Below are 20,273 nucleotides of genomic sequence, written 5' to 3'. Positions count from 1 at the left end.
ATTCAGCTAAATTCAGTAATTCTATAATATTCAATATATATAGTGAATAATATACATACAGTATTATGTAAATGGCTGTTTCTTCAACTCTCAGTGATTTGGACCATGGCATGATTGTTGGTGCCAGATGGGCTGGTTTGAGTATTTCTGTAACTGCTGATCTCTTGGGATTTTTACGCACAACAGTCTCTAGAATTTACTCCGAATGGTGCCAAAAAAAAAACAAAAAAAAAAAACATCCAGTTCTGAAAACAGCCGTGGTTCTGTGGACAGAAATGCCTTGTTGATGAGAGAGGTCAGCAGAGAATGGCCAGATTGGTTCGAACTGACAAAGTCTACAGTAACTCAGATAATCGCTCTGTACAATTAAGGTGAGAAGAATAGCATCTCGGAATGCTATTCTAAGATGCGGGTTGGCGCTGTTTTGGTGGCACGAGGGGGACCTACACAATATTAGGCAGGTGGTTTTTATGTTGTGGCTGATCGGTGTATATGCATCACTGCATATTTATGCAATTTGTCCTGAAAGTGTCATTTCCAGCCAACCTGGTCTCACAGAATGAACGTTACTCTATATACATTTTTGCAAACTGACTTCTATGCTTTGCTGTAGTTTCCTGGTGAAATGAACACTAGAGGTACTACAACAACTGTGTGGTTTAATAATTGTCACACAAATCATGAGTACAATGGCTGATTTTGATCTTATTAAAAAATGTTTTTCACTCTATTACTCACCCCCCGCCATGTTATGATATCAAAACACTTTTACTTTAACGCATGATTTGAAAAACAAAACATTTTAACACTTGTATTACAGACCCACCTACATATACACACTTATTCCTATGTTACTAGCTTACTTGGTAACTCATCTGATAGAGTGTTGGACTTTGGGCTCGATGGCCATGGCTCGAGTCCCGCCATAAACGCTCGTAAGTGAAAGTGGCATAGAAGTGACACAAAATGATGCGGCTGCTTCAGTTAATGTGTGTTTTCTCTTTTTTTATTTATTTCGAATTTGGATTTTAAAACACTATCGGTTAGGGTTAGGTGTTGGTTAAGGTAAGGATGTCTGTTTTGTAAAACTCTTATTTATCTTTTCGGACAATATTGGTTAGGTTTAGGGTAGGGTTGCCATGGTGTAACCGGTTTTACTCGGTACAAGGGACAACACCGGTGTGAAATTTTATACCGGGTGTAACGGGGTTCACAAGACGGGCAAGGAGGAGGCAGGAACCAGCAGAACAGTCAACATAATTTTAATGACATAATTGAACTCAAACAAACACACAGACACACACACAGTGGCCACATGTGTCTCTCTCTCTCTTGAACTGGTGCCTCCGGCTCGTCTTTATCCTCCTCCCGACTGATTAGGACAATTCAGTGCCGGGCGTGCATCCTCATGGCCCAGCCACGCCCTCATTCTCGTCACACTCCTCCACTGCCCAATTCAGGCAGTGGAAACCTCCGGTGTGACGTACTCCCCTCCCCTCCCTACCTCATTCTTGGTGGGGCGCGTGGGGAGTTGAGCGTGGATGCCGCGGTGGATGGCGTGAAGCCTCCACACGTGCTATGTCTCCGTGGCAACGCGCTCAACAAGCCACGTGATAAGGTGCGTGGGCTGATGGTCTCAGATGTGGAGGCAACTGGGATTCATCCTCCGCCACCCGGATTGAGGCGAATCATTACGCGACCACGAGGACTTAAAAGCACACTGGGAATTGGGCATTCCAAACTGGGGGAAAAATCCCCCCCCCCCAAAAAAAAAACTTTCAAAGAGCCATAGCACAAATGTATAATTTACTATTTTCAAAAACAAAGTTTTTCAATAAAATAAAATGTTTATATTGCCCATAGAATACTCAAAAACACAAAAACAAACAAATATGCAAAAATGAATAGATAACATGTTGCAATATGGAATTGAGTACACATGTTTCCATAAAATAATTTAACTTACCTTTTGGGCTTGGCGATATGTAAAAAATATTTTAACTATAATCGCCTTTAAAATATTGCGATATCTGATTATAAGGCCAAACCCCCTGCCAAGGGTTGGTGAATACTTTTGCTTTATTGATTTTGCTTTAAAAGTTAAATTGATTGAAACACGAAAAACTTAAAGATATTTCTAAATTCAAATTGCACTTTAATCACAATGAAAAAAGCAATTAAAATAACAAAGTGATTAAATCTTATATATAACCACCTCCCCAAATGTTTCTGTCTCCAACGGCCCCATTTTCCATCATGCAAGCATCCATCAAGGACAGCAGGTGAAAAAGTACTAATAGCCTACAAATTACGAACTAAAGACAATTATAAATGTAAAGATAATTATAATACTCATAAGCCTAATAAATAAGTCTAATAAATTCCCATGTGTTCCTAAAAAATGCTGCCAAATGTGTGTTCTTATCGAATGTGTTTGTATTGCATTTTGGTAATACAGTTAATGCTGCCTAAAAAAAAGAAAATAGAACTCAATTTTAGGTTCAAGGTGAACGTGTCTTGTATTACTTTATGATTTAATCACTTTCGTCTTTGTTTCTTTAATACAAAGATACCTGTATATATTACTGAACCTGCAGAGTTGTGTTCACAATGTGTATGAGTGAACTGCTCTGTGGAAATAAAGCGAAACTCAGCACCTCACGAGATGATCGGAGATCATTTGCAGCATTCTTATAGATGACATTATTCTTGCAAACAGTTTTCAGTCGAATGAAACAGAGAAAAAGGAGTGATAACTATTTTCTTTTGTCTGTTCTTAAAAATATAATAAAGTGTGTTTCTTCAAATGCATGTCTTTTTGACTAACAGTATTTCTTGTTATGTGTCACTCTGAGATGTTACAGGTCACCCACCTGTTGTGGGTAGTTGAGCAAATTTACACACGCATGAAATACCTGCATTTGGATGAGGAGCTCATGAACTGGATTGAGACTTGTCGCATTTGGAGTGTGGCGGGTGCTATTTCACACCCTGGGCGCACATAAAAAATAACGAACGTTCATAAAATCACTCGTAGAAAATGCTCTTAACAGCTAAGATCAATAGTTATTGGGAAACGAGGCCCAGAACTCTATGCATGTGCGTGTCGTGGAGAAGCACACATATCAAATCAGGTGCGCATCGGCAGCTTTTCTTTCGTCTGCTCTTCAAAATATAATCATGTTTCGTCAAACGTGCATCTTTGTGTCTAATTTCTTGTAATATATCACTCTGAGAAGTCTTACAGGTCACCTTCCACAGTGGCTGGTACATCAGCAAAATACTCCGTATGAAAATTCGTCATTTGGCTGGTGTTCATTTCAAACCTTGTACACCAGGAATGTACGACAAATTTGGGAGAAAGGAAATCAAAACACACTTTCTGCAGGAAAATTATCTCTTGAAAGTATTAAACGATCATGTGTTGGTGATGAATGGTGAGACACCCGGTGAGCCACTTGATTTTTAACAAAGAGCCATAGGTTGCCGACCCGTTCTAGACAGATACTTGCGTGATGGTAAATGGAAAGGTGGTTATATATGTTGTTTTGGGGTTTTTATGTGAACATTTTGTTATTTGAATTGCTTTTTCATTTTGTTTGAAGTGCAATTTGAATTTAGAAATGTTTTTGGTTTAAATTTTTCATTTTTAAAATACAGTTGAAGTCAGAAGTTTACATACACATTAGCCAAATACATTTAAACTCAGTTTTTCACAATTCCTGACATTTAATCATAGAAAACATTCCCTGTCTTAGGTCAGTTAGGATCACTACTTTATTTTAAGAATATGAAATGTCAGAATAATAGTAGAGAGAATTATTTATTTCAACTTTTATTTCTTTCATCAAATTCCCAGTGGGTCAGAAGTTTACATACACTTTGTTAGTATTTAGTAGCATTGCCTTTAAATTGTTTAACTTGGGTCAAATGTTTTGGGTAGCCTTCCACAAGCTTCTCACAATAAGTTGCTGGAATTTTGTCCCATTCCTCCAGACAGAACTGGTGTAACAGAGTCAGGTTTGTAAGCCACATTGCTCGCCCACGCTTTTTCAGTTCTGCCTTGGATTGAGGTCAGGGCTTTGTGATGGCCACTCCAATACCTTGACTTTGTTGTCCTTAAACCATTTTGCCACAACTTTGGAAGGTATGCTTGGGGTCATTGCCCATTTGGAAGACCTATTTGCGACCAAGCTTTAACTTCTTGGCTGATGTCTTGAGATGTTGCTTCAATATATCCACATAATTTTCCTTCCTCATGATGCCATCTATTTTGTGAATTGCACCAGTCCCTCCTGCAGCAAAGCACCCCCACAACATGATGCTGCCACCCCCATGCTTCACAGTTGGGATGGTGTTCTTTGGCTAGCAAGCCTCACTCTTTTCCCTTCAAACATAACGATGGTCATTATGGCCAAACAGTTCAATAATTGTTTAATTAGACCAGAGGACATTTCACCAGAAAGTAAGATCTTTGTCCCCATGTGAATTTGCAAATTGTAGTCTGGCTTTTTTATGGAGATTTTGGAGTAGTGGCTTCTTCCTTGCTGAGCATCCTTTCAGATTATGTAGATATAGGATTCATTTTACTGTGGATATAGATACTTGTCTACCTGTTTTCTCCAGCATCTTCACAAGGTCCTTTGCCTTTGTTCTGGGATTGAATTGCACATTTCGCATCAAACTACGTTCATCTCTTGGAGACAGAATGCGTCTCTTTCCTGAGCAGTATGATGGCTGCGTGGTCCCATGGTGTTTATACTTGCATACTATTGTTTGTACAAACTTCTGACTTTAACTGTAAATGAAATAAATTTTCAATGCAAAATCACTAAAGCAACAATATTCACAGATCCCTCAGCCGGGGGGTTTACGATGTAATTGGATATTGTAATTTCTGAATATATTTCTTGCATATCGCCCAACCCTAGGAGGGAACAAATCAGATTTATTCACACACATTCAAAGTCATTACCCTTCCGAAGCATCTAAACTGAGTCCTGGGATGAAAGGTAATAAAACACCAACATTAAACCCACAACAACACACAATAAGTGATGTATTTTCCCAGACAATGAAATACCCGACAGGTAGCCCATGATGGAGAGAATGCACGGATGAATTAGGTTTGTTGCCAAAGAGATGTTGCCCTTCACAACTGTTGAAAAGCCATCTTTCAAAAAGTTGAACAACACACATTTTAATTTCACTTCATTATTTCAGTTTTATTTGAATTTTTAGTTAAAATAAATAAAAACAAAGTTCAAAGTTTGAAATCAAGCTGCCTTGCATTATTGTGTAGGCTATTGCTTAACACAAATTACCCCATAGTACCACTTAGCTTCCAAACAGAGGAAAAAAAAAAAAAACCTTTGCCCTCACATAGAAACATAGATTCCAAATCTTCTCAAGCGATACAATCACTTAAAATGACAATGTTATTTTTGGGTAAAATATATATTTAGCAACGTTATGCATCCACAGCGCCAACCAATGCACTGAGTTGTAACGACAAGATTTAGGTGAGAGAAGCAGTTTCACTGTTGCCCACGGCAAACAAAGGCACAAAGAAAAAAATCTAATTTCAATATTCGAGTAGTGTTTTTACTAGTCAAATATTTAAAAGGTCAACGAGTACTCAATTAATCGATTACTCGTGCACATCCTTACTTTAGTAACAATCCTAATCACAGTCTCTCGCTGCCTAAATATCTTTCTGTAGCTGGTAACTGGTAAAGACAAAGGCCATGATTGTGATTCATAGGGAACACACATACTGATAAAATAAATACCTTGAATCTACTGCAAGTGGTTATGGATACAAGAGTCTGCAATATTCATAAAATGTCAGATGCTTACACATGTACAGTGAACATTAATTCTTAATTCCCTTTAATACACATTTGAGGTATATGTTATCCTCATTGGGACTTGCGTAATAATATTTGCTGCCTGTCAGGTATATGGTCCAAAACTTTCATTCAAAAACTTCAGCTGATGGCAGCCTGAAATGCACTGGGATTTTTATAACAAGACGTAGCACTAACACTAATAACTTTCTGGCTATTATATTGCCAGAAAGCCCTTAAAATCTCCACCTCTCTCAACTCAACAACAGACCTGCATTTTTTATGTACACTCACAAAAACACAAGGGCATGTCGAGAACAAGAACGTGCACATACGTGACATCACCGGGTCTTCCTTCACAACAGTAGCAGGCTCACGAGGAACCCAAGGAGAATTGGTTTGTTACAGCAAGAAGGTTGGTGTACACAAGAAGAAGCCCCACGGCGTCCCAAAAGACAAAGTATGCCTCCTGAACTCCCCGTGACCTCACAATCCCTCGCCTCCTGGCAGCCCCACTGGACACCGGCTACCATACACAGCATGTTTCACCAAATTAATTCTCCTGGTACTTCATCAAGCAGTGGAGGTAAAATAACACAACCCACCCGCCCCATTTCCAAGCAACCAGCGCACAAAAATGTGCCAGGTCAGTCTTGCCGACAGACTGTGATGTACAACACAAGTTCATGGCTAATCACCACGGCTGATATATGCACATACGCCCTCTGCAAGTCCCGGGTCCATGCGTTAATTTTATTCCAAATGTTAGCATAGAGAAAATCTCTTACTGTCTCTCTACTTTGATAGGCCAATATTTATTACATGGCCCTCTATACTACACCGGTATATACGGGTATCATGAATCATCTAACCTACTTCTTTTATCACTCTGCGATCTCTACTAGTAAGCTAAATTCTAAAAATCCTGCTCTCATACTACTGTCATTATTCCGCTCATGTTACTGCAAGTCAAAGTAAAAAACATAAAAAATACTGAAAGCAGTTTAAGGGAGAAAGGCATTTTCCTGTAAAGCAAACAAGAGTGATTTTCCCCTAAGCCTCTTTAGAATCAGCATTTGATGCTAACATTATGGCCGACATCAGAAAAATGTGTTCACAGTTGAATTCTCGTGGAGTCTTTCAATACATTTACAGTGGATAAAACACTCTAATTGCAATGTTTTGTTGGATAAACAATGGATTTTCCATATTTTTCCATAGCCGATACCGAAACGAGAATTATCTTACAAAAGTAAATAAATATGTCCTTAAAGGTGCACTCAGTAACTTTTTATTTGTGTCATCTTGGACTTAGTGACACCTAGTGGTGTGGATGCAGCATCATTTAAAATCAATAGTTTTCAGTTTCAGATGCCATTGTAGAAATTCACTATTCACAGTCAGCCATGATTAATTTATTCCAAGAGTGAAAATGTCCAATAACAAGATGGTTACAGAGATTAAGCGAGTGGTATTCAGCTGGTCATGTGATTCTAAATTGCAGCCCCCTTGAGAGCCCCCACTTCCCCATGTAGAATAAAACAGCTTTTATAAGGTTACTGATATGACTACAGTCTTCATCTCATGTGAGCGGTCATGATTTTATACATATGTTTAAAAATGACAATTAATTTCTTTAAGAGTAAAACTTTTTAATGGGGAAAAAAATTCATGAGTGCACCTTTAAAATCAAATGCTGAAATCTATTTATATTACCATGAACTGCATTGGCCCAACAATATGCAAAATTATTCAAGGAATGTTCCGGGTTCAAAATAAGTTAAGCTCAATTGACAGGGTTTGTTTATTGACAACATCGTCTTGGCAACAAAGTTGTAAAATTGGCTATAACTTTACACAGAAAAGGTTAGTAAGTGATTTTATCATACTAAAAATCATTTTTACATGCATATCCTTTATGTCTTGTGGCTATACTATTGAAACAGTGAGTATTTTAACAAAATTTTTTTTGGCCCCCTTCACTTCCATTGTAAGTGCCTCACTGTAACCCAGATTTTTGCTTTTTTTTAAAGAAAAGGAGGGATGAGTCAAAATAAATTTTTGTGGTAATCAATATTATGGCACAAATGCTGTCGATTGAGCTCAACTTCTATTGAACCCAGAACATTCCTTTAATATTTTATTGATTGGAAGGATGAACGGACAGATGGATGGATGGAAAAGGTTTTAGAGAGCTATATTTTCAATTGATTTTAGAATCTCCCACTTCTGTTAGCAAGCAGGCACGACTAACATTTTCATCATCTCAGAATCTGAAATGGCTAAAAATGTCTGTCTTTTGCTTAATGTTTACATCCTATATGCATTCTATACTAAGTAACTTGGCAGAAGCAGTATAGTATCATGAAACCAACACCAGCCATGTGACATTTAATGTAAATGTCAAGATATTCATGTTTATATGTGAATCGTACTGAAAACATCACTCTCTCCATCACAATAGGTCAAAGCTATACTCAAGATTCACATAAAGCTACATTACCTTTAGAAGGTTATTAGGAAGTTTCTTATTTAAGCTTACTGTCCTTAAAAACAAATACAATACAGTTCAGAGAGAATAGCACAGCATTCATCCACTCTGTTACATTCACGACTTCTTAAATGATTTACATGTGCCCTTAAAATAGAAAGATGTGTTCAAATGTGTCTCCAGCATCCAACTCGGCTGGCTTTCATATCAACACATTTTGCATTTACTGTTTCACACCATACCATATTAAAAACCCCATAAAATTATGAATAAACCAAAGGTCAGAGTTCAAATATTTGTCAGGCATTGCACAAATCAGTGTATTTATACACTCAAGAAGTGGTTGAGTCCATTTAGAAGCTTTCATAAAAGCACTGTCCTTGAGGGAGGACATTTTTCCATGCAATGGAATTGTAGTTTGACCCCAGCAATCGTAAATCTGCGAAAAGGCCACGTTAAATGGAGGCTAGAGACGAATGTGTCGGTGGTGTACTCGTGTCTGTGGACTTGCTGAAAATTAGGTCAGACAAAAATCCAATAAACAAGTACAGCCAAAAGACGTAAACATTATACAGTACATGTTAGCATGATTTTAGAGTGATAAATTGCTTACTAACCTTAACTGTGTAAAGTTATATCTAATAGCGGGATTAAATAGTTTTGTTGTCATGACAAAAAAGTTATAATATTGTACATAACTTTACAAAAATAAGATTAGTAAGAGATGTTATTACATTAAAATCATGTTTACACATATAATGCTTAGGTTTTGTGGAATTTTGACATCAAAAATGAAAATCCTTGAGATTGCCATGAAGTAATGCTGATTATTGATTGCAGCTTTATGTTGGAAACAACCCGTGTTGCCTCATGCCTTTGGCTTTCTTCAATGACTGTTTCATGACCGTTACGTGACCGTGGTCCTGCGGGACGTTTCTCGAGCAGGTTAAGTGATGTGTGTGTTGTGACGTGCTCTGGCGTGTGAACTGGTCCAGTAACGTGCATGTGCAATGCACTCTGTGTGACCCGCGACTGCAGCGGAACACGGGTGCTGAACCGTGCGGACCACATTATTTTTTAATGACGCTACAGAAAGCCTCACCACTGCTGGGACCTGTCTTTCCTTTAAAACACTCACGGTGAGGTAGCTGTTTATAACATTGGTTAGAGCTGAGCTGCCCACCAGCCTGAAAGGCTTTCAACAAGCAGTGCATTAAGAGGCGCCCGGTGTTCTAACGTGTCCTGTAGAGGATATAATCACAATGAGTGAACTATCAAACGTCAGGACATTGGCAGATATTAACGCACGAGCACGGCTCTCAGGGTTGCACCAATGATGAGATGCTGGTATTCGTTTTTAACTTGCGAGTTGAACTGTAAAGCTTGTGTTTAGCTAGTGTTTAGCAGCTTATGTTTTCTAGGTAACACTTTGCAATAAATCAAGTCAATTATAGTTGTCCCAGATTGTATTTGTTAATATTAGTTAATACATTAGGTATCACTAAGAATGAACAATGATGCAGCATTTTTTTAAATAATTTTTAGTGTTCAATACAAGTCAAGCTCAATCGACAGCATTTGTAGCATAATTTTGATTACCACAACATTTTTGTCCCTCCTTTTCTTTCAAAAAGCAAAAAACTGGGAAACAGTGAGGTACTTACTGTGGAAGTGAACGGGGCTAATCTGCAAACGTTAAAATACTCAATGTTTCAAAAGTATAGTCGCAAGACGTAAACAATGTGTTTACATGATTTTAGTGTGATTATATCGCTTACTAACCTTTTCTGTATAAAGCTATAGCCAATTTTACAACTTCATTGCCATGACGACATAATGCCGCAAACCATAAAATGACTGCAAAAATGACCATTTAAATAACTTTACAGCTCAAATAATACATGAGTTTTGACAGAACGATTAATGTAAGTGCTTTTATCAAATTAATAGCATCACATTTCTGCTTTAAAACCTCTCTGAAATTGGCCCCACATTAACTTTCATTGTAAGTGCCTCACTGAAACCTTGATTTTTGCTTTTTTTTTTTTTTTTTTTAGAGAAAAGGAGGAATGAGTCGATTCCACAAATGCTGTAGACTGAACCCGTAATATTCCTTTAATCTTGGTTAACGTTAATTTATGGAAATACTATGGTTCATGTTAATTCATAATAAACTACCTTATGTAAATGTAAACGTTTAATTGTTAAAATGTAGTGTGATTCTCGCTAAACACTTCAAGAAAATGTCCAGATCATATTAATCCCCACATCAATTCGAAAAAAATACTAAATTATATTTTCCATACAGAAAATGAGGCCTACATTTAGGACCATTACATTTTTTTTTTTTTTTTTATTGTGACATTATTTTCAGAACATTTTACCCCTCAATTCTCATTACCGTAACACGGCTGAGAATATCATAATGATTACGGTAATGAGAACTGAGGGCTAAAATGTGCATAACTGTCATGAAAATAAGGTCACAATGTAAAAAATATTTATGGCACTAAAAATAGGACAAAAATATCAGTTTAGTATATGTAGAAATTAACATTAACCAAGATTAATATACAATGCAAACATTTTGTTTATTGTTAGTTCATATTCCTTTAAATGATTTTAACGAATACAGTCGTATTATAAAGTGTTTTTAATTTATTTTTTATAAATATCTGTGTAGTGTAGGATAATATACAGGTGCATCTCAATAAATTAGAATGTCGTGGAAAAGTTCATTTATTTCAGTAATTCAACTCAAATTGTGAAACTCGTGTATTAAATAAATTCAATGCACACAGACTGAAGTAGTTTTAGTCTTTGGTTCTTTTAATTGTGATGATTTTGGCTCACATTTAACAAAAACCCACCAATTCACTATCTCAAAAAATTAGAATATGGTGACATGCCAATCAGCTAATCAACTCAAAACACCTGCAAAGGTTTCCTGAGCCTTCAAAATGGTCTCTCAGTTTGGTTCACTAGGCTACACAATCATGGGGAAGACTGCTGATCTGACAGTTGTCCAGAAGACAATCATTGACACCCTTCACAAGGAGGGTAAGCCACAAACATTCATTGCCAAAGAAGCTGGCTGTTCACAGAGTGCTGTATCCAAGCATGTTAACAGAAAGTTGAGTGGAAGGAAAAAGTGTGGAAGAAAAAGATGCACAACCAACCGAGAGAACCGCAGCCTTATGATTGCCAAGCAAAATCGATTCAAGAATTTGGGTGAACTTCACAAGGAATGGACTGAGGCTGGGGTCAAGGCATCAAGAGCCACCACACACAGACGTGTCAAGGAATTTGGCTACAGTTGTCGTATTCCTCTTGTTAAGCCACTCCTGAACCACCGACAACGTCAGAGGCGTCTTACCTGGGCTAAGGAGAAGAAGAACTGGACTGTTGCCCAGTGGTCCAAAGTCCTCTTTTCAGATGAGAGCAAGTTTTGTATTTCATTTGGAAACCAAGGTCCTAGAGTCTGGAGGAAGGGTGGAGAAGCTCATAGCCCAAGTTGCTTGATGTCCAGTGTTAAGTTTCCACAGTCTGTGATGATCTGGGGTGCAATGTCATCTGCTGGTGTTGGTCCATTGTGTTTTTTGAAAACCAAAGTCACTGCACCCGTTTACCAAGAAATTTTGGAGCACTTCAGGCTTCCTTCTGCTGACCAGCTTTTTAAAGATGCTGATTTCATTTTCCAGCAGGATTTGGCACCTGCCCACACTGCCAAAAGCACCAAAAGTTGGTTAAATGACCATGGTGTTGGTGTGCTTGACTGGCCAGCAAACTCACCAGACCTGAACCCCATAGAGAATCTATGGGGTATTGTCAAGAGGAAAATGAGAAACAAGAGACCAAAAAATGCAGATGAGTTGAAGGTCACTGTCAAAGAAACCTGGGCTTCCATACCACCTCAGCAGTGCCACAAACTGATCACCTCCATGACATGCTGAATTGAGGCAGTAATTAAAGCAAAAGGAGCCCCTACCAAGTATTGAGTACATATACAGTAAATGAACATACTTTCCAGAAGGCCAACAATTCACTAAAAATGTTTTTTTTATTGGTCTTATGATGTATTCTAATTTTTTGAGATAGTGAATTGGTGGGTTTTTGTTAAATGTGAGCCAAAATCATCACAATTAAAAGAACCAAAGACTTAAACTACTTCAGTCTGTGTGCATTGAATTTATTTAATACACGAGTTTCACAATTTGAGTTGAATTACTGAAATAAATGAACTTTTCCACGACATTCTAATTTATTGAGATGCACCTGTATATATATATATATATATATATATATATATATATATATATATATATATATATATATATATATATATATATATTCATTAGTAATAATATATTTCCCAGAAAAGAACAATAGTAAATTTGAAATGTGTATACTGTACAGTATCTACTTACTCAATTGTGTCAACATTTAGGAGCACAAGCATACAGACAACAGGGACAGACTAAAAGCCACAAAACTCTAATGGGGTCTTTGAAAAGAACCTTATGAAAAGAATGATTTGTTTTTTAAATCAAGCATTATTAAATGAAAACATGCCCTTGCAGTAGCAGCTAGTATTTCATTCTCCAGATAACACTTCTCTTTATGAAAGAACACAGCACTTTGCAATCTGGCATTTGTACTACACGCTCATTTCGGACAGGTCACCACCTCCCCCTGTGATAACCCCACCCCCTGTGACCCTGAGGGTGTAGCCACGGAAATCTGCCACAGACCTGTCACTCATCCTTAAAAGGAACAAAAAGAATCAACAAACACCTTCAAAAAGTGTTGATAAATGCACACATGCTCTTTTATTAGTTATAAACATCATGCCTTTTTTATTTGTTCTGTGATGTTGTCTGTAAAAGCCATCAGCCACTTTATAGAGACCTGAGATATAGGCTGTATTCAAAAACCTAGTTAGTTTCCTGATTAAGTTGCATTTTACGGCATCATAGGCGCACTCCCGACATGGTCTTTTCCAAAAGCATTGTGCCAAATTTAGTGAACAAAAATATCAGAGATGGTGTCAAGATAAATGTTGATTTTGAAATGTTGAGTCTCCCGTACCTTTCACGTGAAACGCAACATTTCATTAGCACACAGAGTTACAGCCTTTCAAGTCAGTCTCATTTTTGTTAGGGCCCATTCACACAAGACACATTTTTGCATCTGTCATTTTTATAGTTGCTTTTCCATGTAAACATGCTCTACACTGACAGTTATAACAATTGCTGTGTTGTTTTTTCAGCGTCTTGCGGCATTTTGAAGACAACAAATCAAGGTAAAAGATTTCTGACTTTCAATAACGTGTTTCGAGATCCTTACATTCCGTTCCATTCTGTTGAGCTCTGTTTCAAAATGCGAGAACGCTTCCTGTGCGAACAACCCTTTAGGATGCTGCCTCAGTAGGTAGCTGCCTATGTAAGCAGTAGACAGCAGCCTTGCTGAAAAGAAGATATATAGATGCACCACATTTTTAAGGCCACGTGCACACTAATCTGTTTCATTTGAATATGCTGCTATTGGTTTCGCTAAGTTTATGCCTCTCATCCACACTGGAACACCATTTTCCTCCACCAAAAAGCAGACTTTCGAAAACGCTCTCCATAACTGCATATTTTGGAAAACGATGATGTTAGGAAACTGAAAAAGGAGGTTTCAAGCTTAAATGCATTAGTGCAGTCGTGGCCTAAGACTTTGTTTTAGGGTAAAATAATTTTGACTTTTAAAAACTTGCCTCGAGAACCCTGCATTCTGTTCCATTCTGTTGCACTTTAAAAAATGCTGACTGTAAAGGTAGCTGCCTATGTAGGCAGTAGTTAGCAGCCTTGCTTTCTAGATTTTAAAACAAAAGTAACGACAGAAAAAGAGTAGATATATAAGTATCATATTTTTAAGGCCATTTCCACACTAATCCATTTTCGTTTGAAAATGCATCGATTTCACTATGTTTATGTCTCTCATCCAGCAGCCCTGCATACTAGATTTTGGAACAAAAGTAACTAAGTGTTTTCCTGTTCTGTGAGACATAAAATGATATGTGCAAAAAAAATTGAGAACAGGAGCGCAGATCATCTTGTATTTGAGACTGTTTAAGGTTTGTGGATCTACGCACCCTGAACTGGTAGAGCGCAGTGATTTGCTTCCTTTGATTGCAGTTGAACAAATATAACTAGAAAAATAAATTGTATACTTACAAAAATAACCAATTGCATCATTTCATCGGTTATGGACAGAATAAAAAGATAGTGTGCATAAAGTACACATACGCCTGTGTATCCATGTATGTACAGTATATCAACCTTTGCTTTTACAGGAGAACCCACAAACATGCAAGCACAGCACGTTCTGTCAAACGCTAAAAGCATAGCATGCAGCAAGGACTAAGAACACATTATGGTGTCATAACTTAAACCAACATGCTGTTTATGTTTGTGTGGGTGAGACAGAGTCGTTCAATCAGTATAAGGCTGGGAATTTATGTTTATCCCAGTGTGTGTATGGGAACTTTACCTTGCAGCACCTCAAGGATACACACACATATACATGCAGACACTGAGACTATGTAGATAAATGACTAGCATGCTAGAGTTTGATCCAAATGAAGCAATGATGTAGCTCAGTGGCCCGCGCCCTACATCTCGGTGTGTGTATGTGTGTGTGTAGCTACAGTAGCTGTGAGCTCACCAGCAAATGCCAGATCCCGTACTTGATTAGACCAAACTGCCCTGGGCCGTAACAGAATAGCCCTGATGACAAAATATGAGGCGCGATGCAGCCAGCAGGTCCTAATTGAATAGTTTGTCTTGCACTATCTGAAATTATTGCTATGGAGACACTTAGCTGCACTTTCCTGACCATGCAAAAGCATTTTAAAATATTTTAAAACTAATTCTATTGTATGGTGCAGCAAAAAGAGTGGAATTGTTTAGCTGTTGGCACAGAGATAAGTTTACAAGGTTTTGTGTCCATATATATATATATATATATATATATATATATATATATATATATATATATATATATATATATATATAAATCACACCAAAGTGGAATATTCATTGCGAGTATTTGGGCGAATAACATTTTATATAGGAACTACAGATTCCTTTGGATCAAATCACATTGGGCACGAGCATTTTTCTGCAGACAAATGCATGCAAAACTCAATATCAGCAGTAGGAAAGCTTTCTTGACATGAAGTGCCTTTTTTAAGTACTAGTCTTTTATTTTATTTTTATATACAGGTGCATCTCAAAAAATTTTAATATCGTGGAAAAGATTACAGCTTACAGCTCATGGAAATCAAACATCCAGTATCTCAAAATATTAGAATAAAGAATTTATAATACAGAAATGTCGACCTTCTGAAAAGTATGTTAATTTATGCACTCAATACTTGGTCAGGGCTCCTTTTGCACAAATTACTGCATCAATGTGGCGTGGCATGGAGGCAATCAGCCTGTGGCACTGCTGAGGTGTTATGGAAGCCCAGGTTGCTTTGATAGCAGCCTTCAGCTCGTCTGTATTGTTGGGTCTGGTGTCTCTCATTTTCCTCTTGACAATACCCCATAGATTCTCTATGGGGTTCTGGTCAGGCATGTTGGCTGGCCAATCAAACACAGTAATACCATGGTCAGCAAACCAGTTACTAGTAGTTTTGGCACTGTGGGCAGGTGCCAAGTCCTGCTGGAAAAGGAAATCAGCATCTCCATAAAGCTTGTCAGCAGATGGAAGCATGAAGTGCTCTAAAATCTCCTGGTAGACGGCTGTATTGACTCTCGACTTGAGAAAACACAGTGGACCAACACCAGCAGAGGACATGGCACCCCAAATCATCACTGACTGTGGAAACTTCACACTGGACTTCAAGCAACTTGGATTCTGTGCCTCTCCACTCTACCTTCAGACTCTGGGACCTTGATTTCCAAATGAAATGCAAAATTTACTTTCATCTGAAAAGAGGACTTTGGACCACTGAACAATAATTATTTGCAGTAATTCGTGCAAAAGGAGCCCCGACCAAGTATTGAGTGAATAAATTAACATACTTTTCAGAAGGTCGAAATTTCTGTATTATAAATTGTTTATTCTAATATTTTGAGATACTGGATTTTTGTTTTCAAGGACTATGCTCGAGATGTCATTAAAACAAATTGTTTGTTTATTTTAAATACAAATATTTTAACCATTCAGTTAATTTTTTTACAAAACACCACTTATTACAAGTGCAATATTTCTCAATATGCATCTTTAACTACATATTCTCACAGTAACAATTCTTGGTTCATTCATGATGAAATTAATGTGCAATTGTAGTGTGCTCCCTTAAAATGCACTTAGTAGTCCATATGACTCATGTGCTAAGTTCCATGTTTTCTAAAGTCACACAACAGATTTATGTGAGGAACTGACCGAAATTGCAAAAATTTGACTTTCCAGCTTACAAAATATTGAAATTTTCCATTTAGTTCAGTTTTTGCCTATAAGTGCTGAGGGTAAACATTTTGTAACATGTTGACATTAAGTTTTTATACATAAATGTAAATTTGGCTGTTGTTCTTCCTTTTATTATTTCATTTTGTTTCACGAACGAAGCAAGTTAACACTAAGTTAACACTAACAAGGGTTAAATGGGTTACAACACCACATATGTTGAGTGAAAATAGTAGTTAAAATGTGAATTAATAACTTTTTAACATGCTGGGAAAAATCACTAAATGCATATTTAAGCAGCCTCTGAACTTAAACCTTAAAAATTATTTTCCACAACTTTTTGTAATTATTATTATTTAATTTTTTTGAAACATAAAAAAAAGGGTTTTAACATTGATAACACCAATGCCATGAAATCAAGGGACAAACATTCTTTTTAAATTATTTAAATTATTAATAATAATTTTGTTTTGCTTTTTTGCACACTTGTTCAGCCTTGCACTAATGCTTTTATTAAAAATAAATACAAAATAAATACACAAATAACTTTACATGTCATAGAAGTTGTGTACCAGATGAAGGGAACAAGGATTATTTTCAGAAAATTAACAATTTCAAATATATTTTCTAAAAAAAATCAAGTCAAGACATTTCATATCATTAAAGGTTAGGTTATAAAATTATTTTAAAAATTATTTATTTATTTATTTATTTATTTGCTATTTGAAAGCTTTTTCATGACTTAAAAAAGCCAAGGGACATATTTTGATATTGACCCAAATGTTGTCAGAAATAACCTATTTTGTGAGACTCAAAGCTTTCTTTACAGAAGGGGGCACTAGACGGCTCACAAAACTGAATCCTCCATTGATCTGCATTCAAATCATTCTAAACCTTTTACATCTCATATAATTTTTTCACTCTGTAGAGTTAACTGTAATTAAAACTGATAGTTGCAGGGTTTCATACTTGTTAAATCCGCAACAGCAGTATCTATAAAATATATATATTTTTAAGTCCTCCAGTAACAATTGATTGTGTTTGGACAATTCTGAACAGCGCTGCCAAAAGTAACAGGTGCCACGTGACAGCGCCGTCTATGCGCTGCCTGCTTCAGCAGTGGTCTAGTGGTCTGTCGTCGTGTTTTTCCGAAAATAAATAATTACATTTCATTTATTAAATTATTTAAGCAACATATTTTAAGATTTTCTATAATTCAAGAATTTTTTAAGCACCTCTTGGAAAAATATTATTTGAAAAAGACAAATTCAAGTACTTCAAGCACTTCAAGCACCTTGTATGAACCTTGCATACAGCGTATGCCTGCCTATGCCCTAGACTACACTACTGGGTAGTATGCCATTCCAAACTTGGCCAGTGCCTAAGGTTTTATTTAGTTCTGTAATTCTAAAACATATTAGGCCGTATACAGCGTAAGCCAGTATTTCATGTCAAACATGGCCTCATTTACCTGAAACTCTCTTTGGGGCTGTCCCTGTCAGGCCTGTCTGAAAATCTGCACAGACCATCATGCAGCTTATTAAAGTGGAAAATGAACTAATTAAATACAATATCAGTAGGAAAGAGAGATGGATACAAAAGCGCTAGAGTGGAGAGTGCTCCAGCATCTTTCAACCTACAGAAAGGAAAGCCTTATAAAACAACAGTTCACTGAACTGCAGAGAACAAAACTGCATTATCACAAGTGCTGCCGTGAGTATAGCCTCTTTCACCTCACAGAAAGAGAGAGAGAGAGAGAGAGAGAGAGAGAGAGAGAGAGAGAGAGGGTGTTATAGTAATGGAGCTGGCCTTTTTGCTAGCCTTTTATAGCATCACACACATACACACTAAAGTCACTGTAAAACAGCATTTGCACCATTTTACTTTCATAATGTGTATCCTGATCACATGAAAATTGTGACAGTGGCGACATTTTAACAAAATTACATTACGTGGTTCATCACACGTAGTTTTAAATAAACACAACCTACCTCCCTACCTAAAAAAAAAATTTTTTTTAGAATAGAACGCAACAGTTTGGTTCTGAAAGTAAAAATCCCATTCATTCTTTCCATAGACAAACTGATTTTTAATGTTAAATTCGAAACTTTTAAAGACAGACCTTCTGTGAGCTCCGAGTTTGTTCATCGATGGTATATGCTCCTGTTAAAGCCATTAGTTTGCATTATTTCAACTTTATTGTTTAAAAATGGTGTTGAATAGCGGAATTCCTGGTGAACAGCTACATTACCCATGGTCCAACAGAGAAAGCCAAACAAGTCTGGAAGCGACCTCCCGCTCCCATGACACACTGTGAATGATGCAAAGATCATTCACCCTTTTTGAGGGTCTCCCTTCATCCTCAAACTAATTATTTGTTTGTATTGACTGAATATTTCTCAATAAACCTAAACTATAGGTTTGCTTCTACACTTATTATCAACAGCTTAAAATCAATAGTTGTATATATTTCCATCGTTTTTTTTATTTTATTTTATTACGTCATTCACAATGCTTGATCAAATATGTTATGTACACGGTCTTGTACCTTTATTTTTTTGTCCGATTTTCAAACACTTTTTTGCTTCAAATCAAAGTTTGTAATGTTGTGATTCACCTCGGAGCTGGTTGGTTTTGTCAATGGCTTAAAATTATTTTATGAAGAATTTTATAAAAAAATCTGTGGAAGAAATAAATGGTAAAAATACTTCCGCAACCCAGGCGGCTCATTAACATGCTTAAATTCACAATTCATAACAGATGATTTGTGCATAACATTCAGAATGTAGTAGGAAAGTAAAGAGGGTTAATTTTGCTTTGAAATGTTAAGACACTACTGTACCAATACATTACATCACCACTTGCCTCAGTACCTGCCAAAACAGGAAACATGATTAAAATGAATTTTTCACTTTTTGCTTCCTGAGTCTAGCCACAAAAGGCAAACAAGGGGGGAAACATTATTACAGAAGAATGTCTTATAGAATGGAAATTACAAAGATCATCCCGGGGTTGCTCCAATATCAAAATCTTGTCTTCGGTACGATACCAGCCCTGGTACCTTGGTATCGATACTATATTCAACAAATAAAAAGCTTTGAAATTGCACAGAAGATTACTTTTTAAAAGAACTGCATAAAGTCTTACAGATTCAAATTATGCATTTTCCGTTTTAATGTTTCTGGATTCCATGTTAAATGTTATGATAAAATGGTGTTTAATAAAATTGATACAAAAAGCTTTAATAAAAAAAAAAAAAAAAAGAAAAAAGAAATTAAAAATTGACAGCATACTTTTATATGGTAACGAAATGAGCAACAAGATGATATCATACCATTTTAATTTTTTGGTATCGCGATACTTCGTTAGTACTTGTAAACCGCGCAACCCTATCCTGGATAAAATGTCATTACTGCCTAATCACGCCCTGGCAAAGAAAACCACGCAATGAAACAATAATTCCCTTGAAAGCACTC

The 20,273-nt window shown here is 36.7% G+C and overlaps 1 protein-coding gene across 2 annotated transcripts in view; it reads right to left on the bottom strand.

Moving 5' to 3' along the window:
* Positions 1-20,273, bottom strand: part of LOC127415642 (kelch-like protein 29) — a 378,370-nt gene that overhangs the window by 282,081 nt on the left and 76,016 nt on the right. The window lies entirely within an intron of this gene.

Source organism: Myxocyprinus asiaticus, chromosome 25, assembly GCF_019703515.2.
Source record: "Myxocyprinus asiaticus isolate MX2 ecotype Aquarium Trade chromosome 25, UBuf_Myxa_2, whole genome shotgun sequence".
Classification (NCBI taxonomy): domain Eukaryota; kingdom Metazoa; phylum Chordata; class Actinopteri; order Cypriniformes; family Catostomidae; genus Myxocyprinus; species Myxocyprinus asiaticus.
This window is presented reverse-complemented; position numbering and strand designations above follow the sequence as displayed.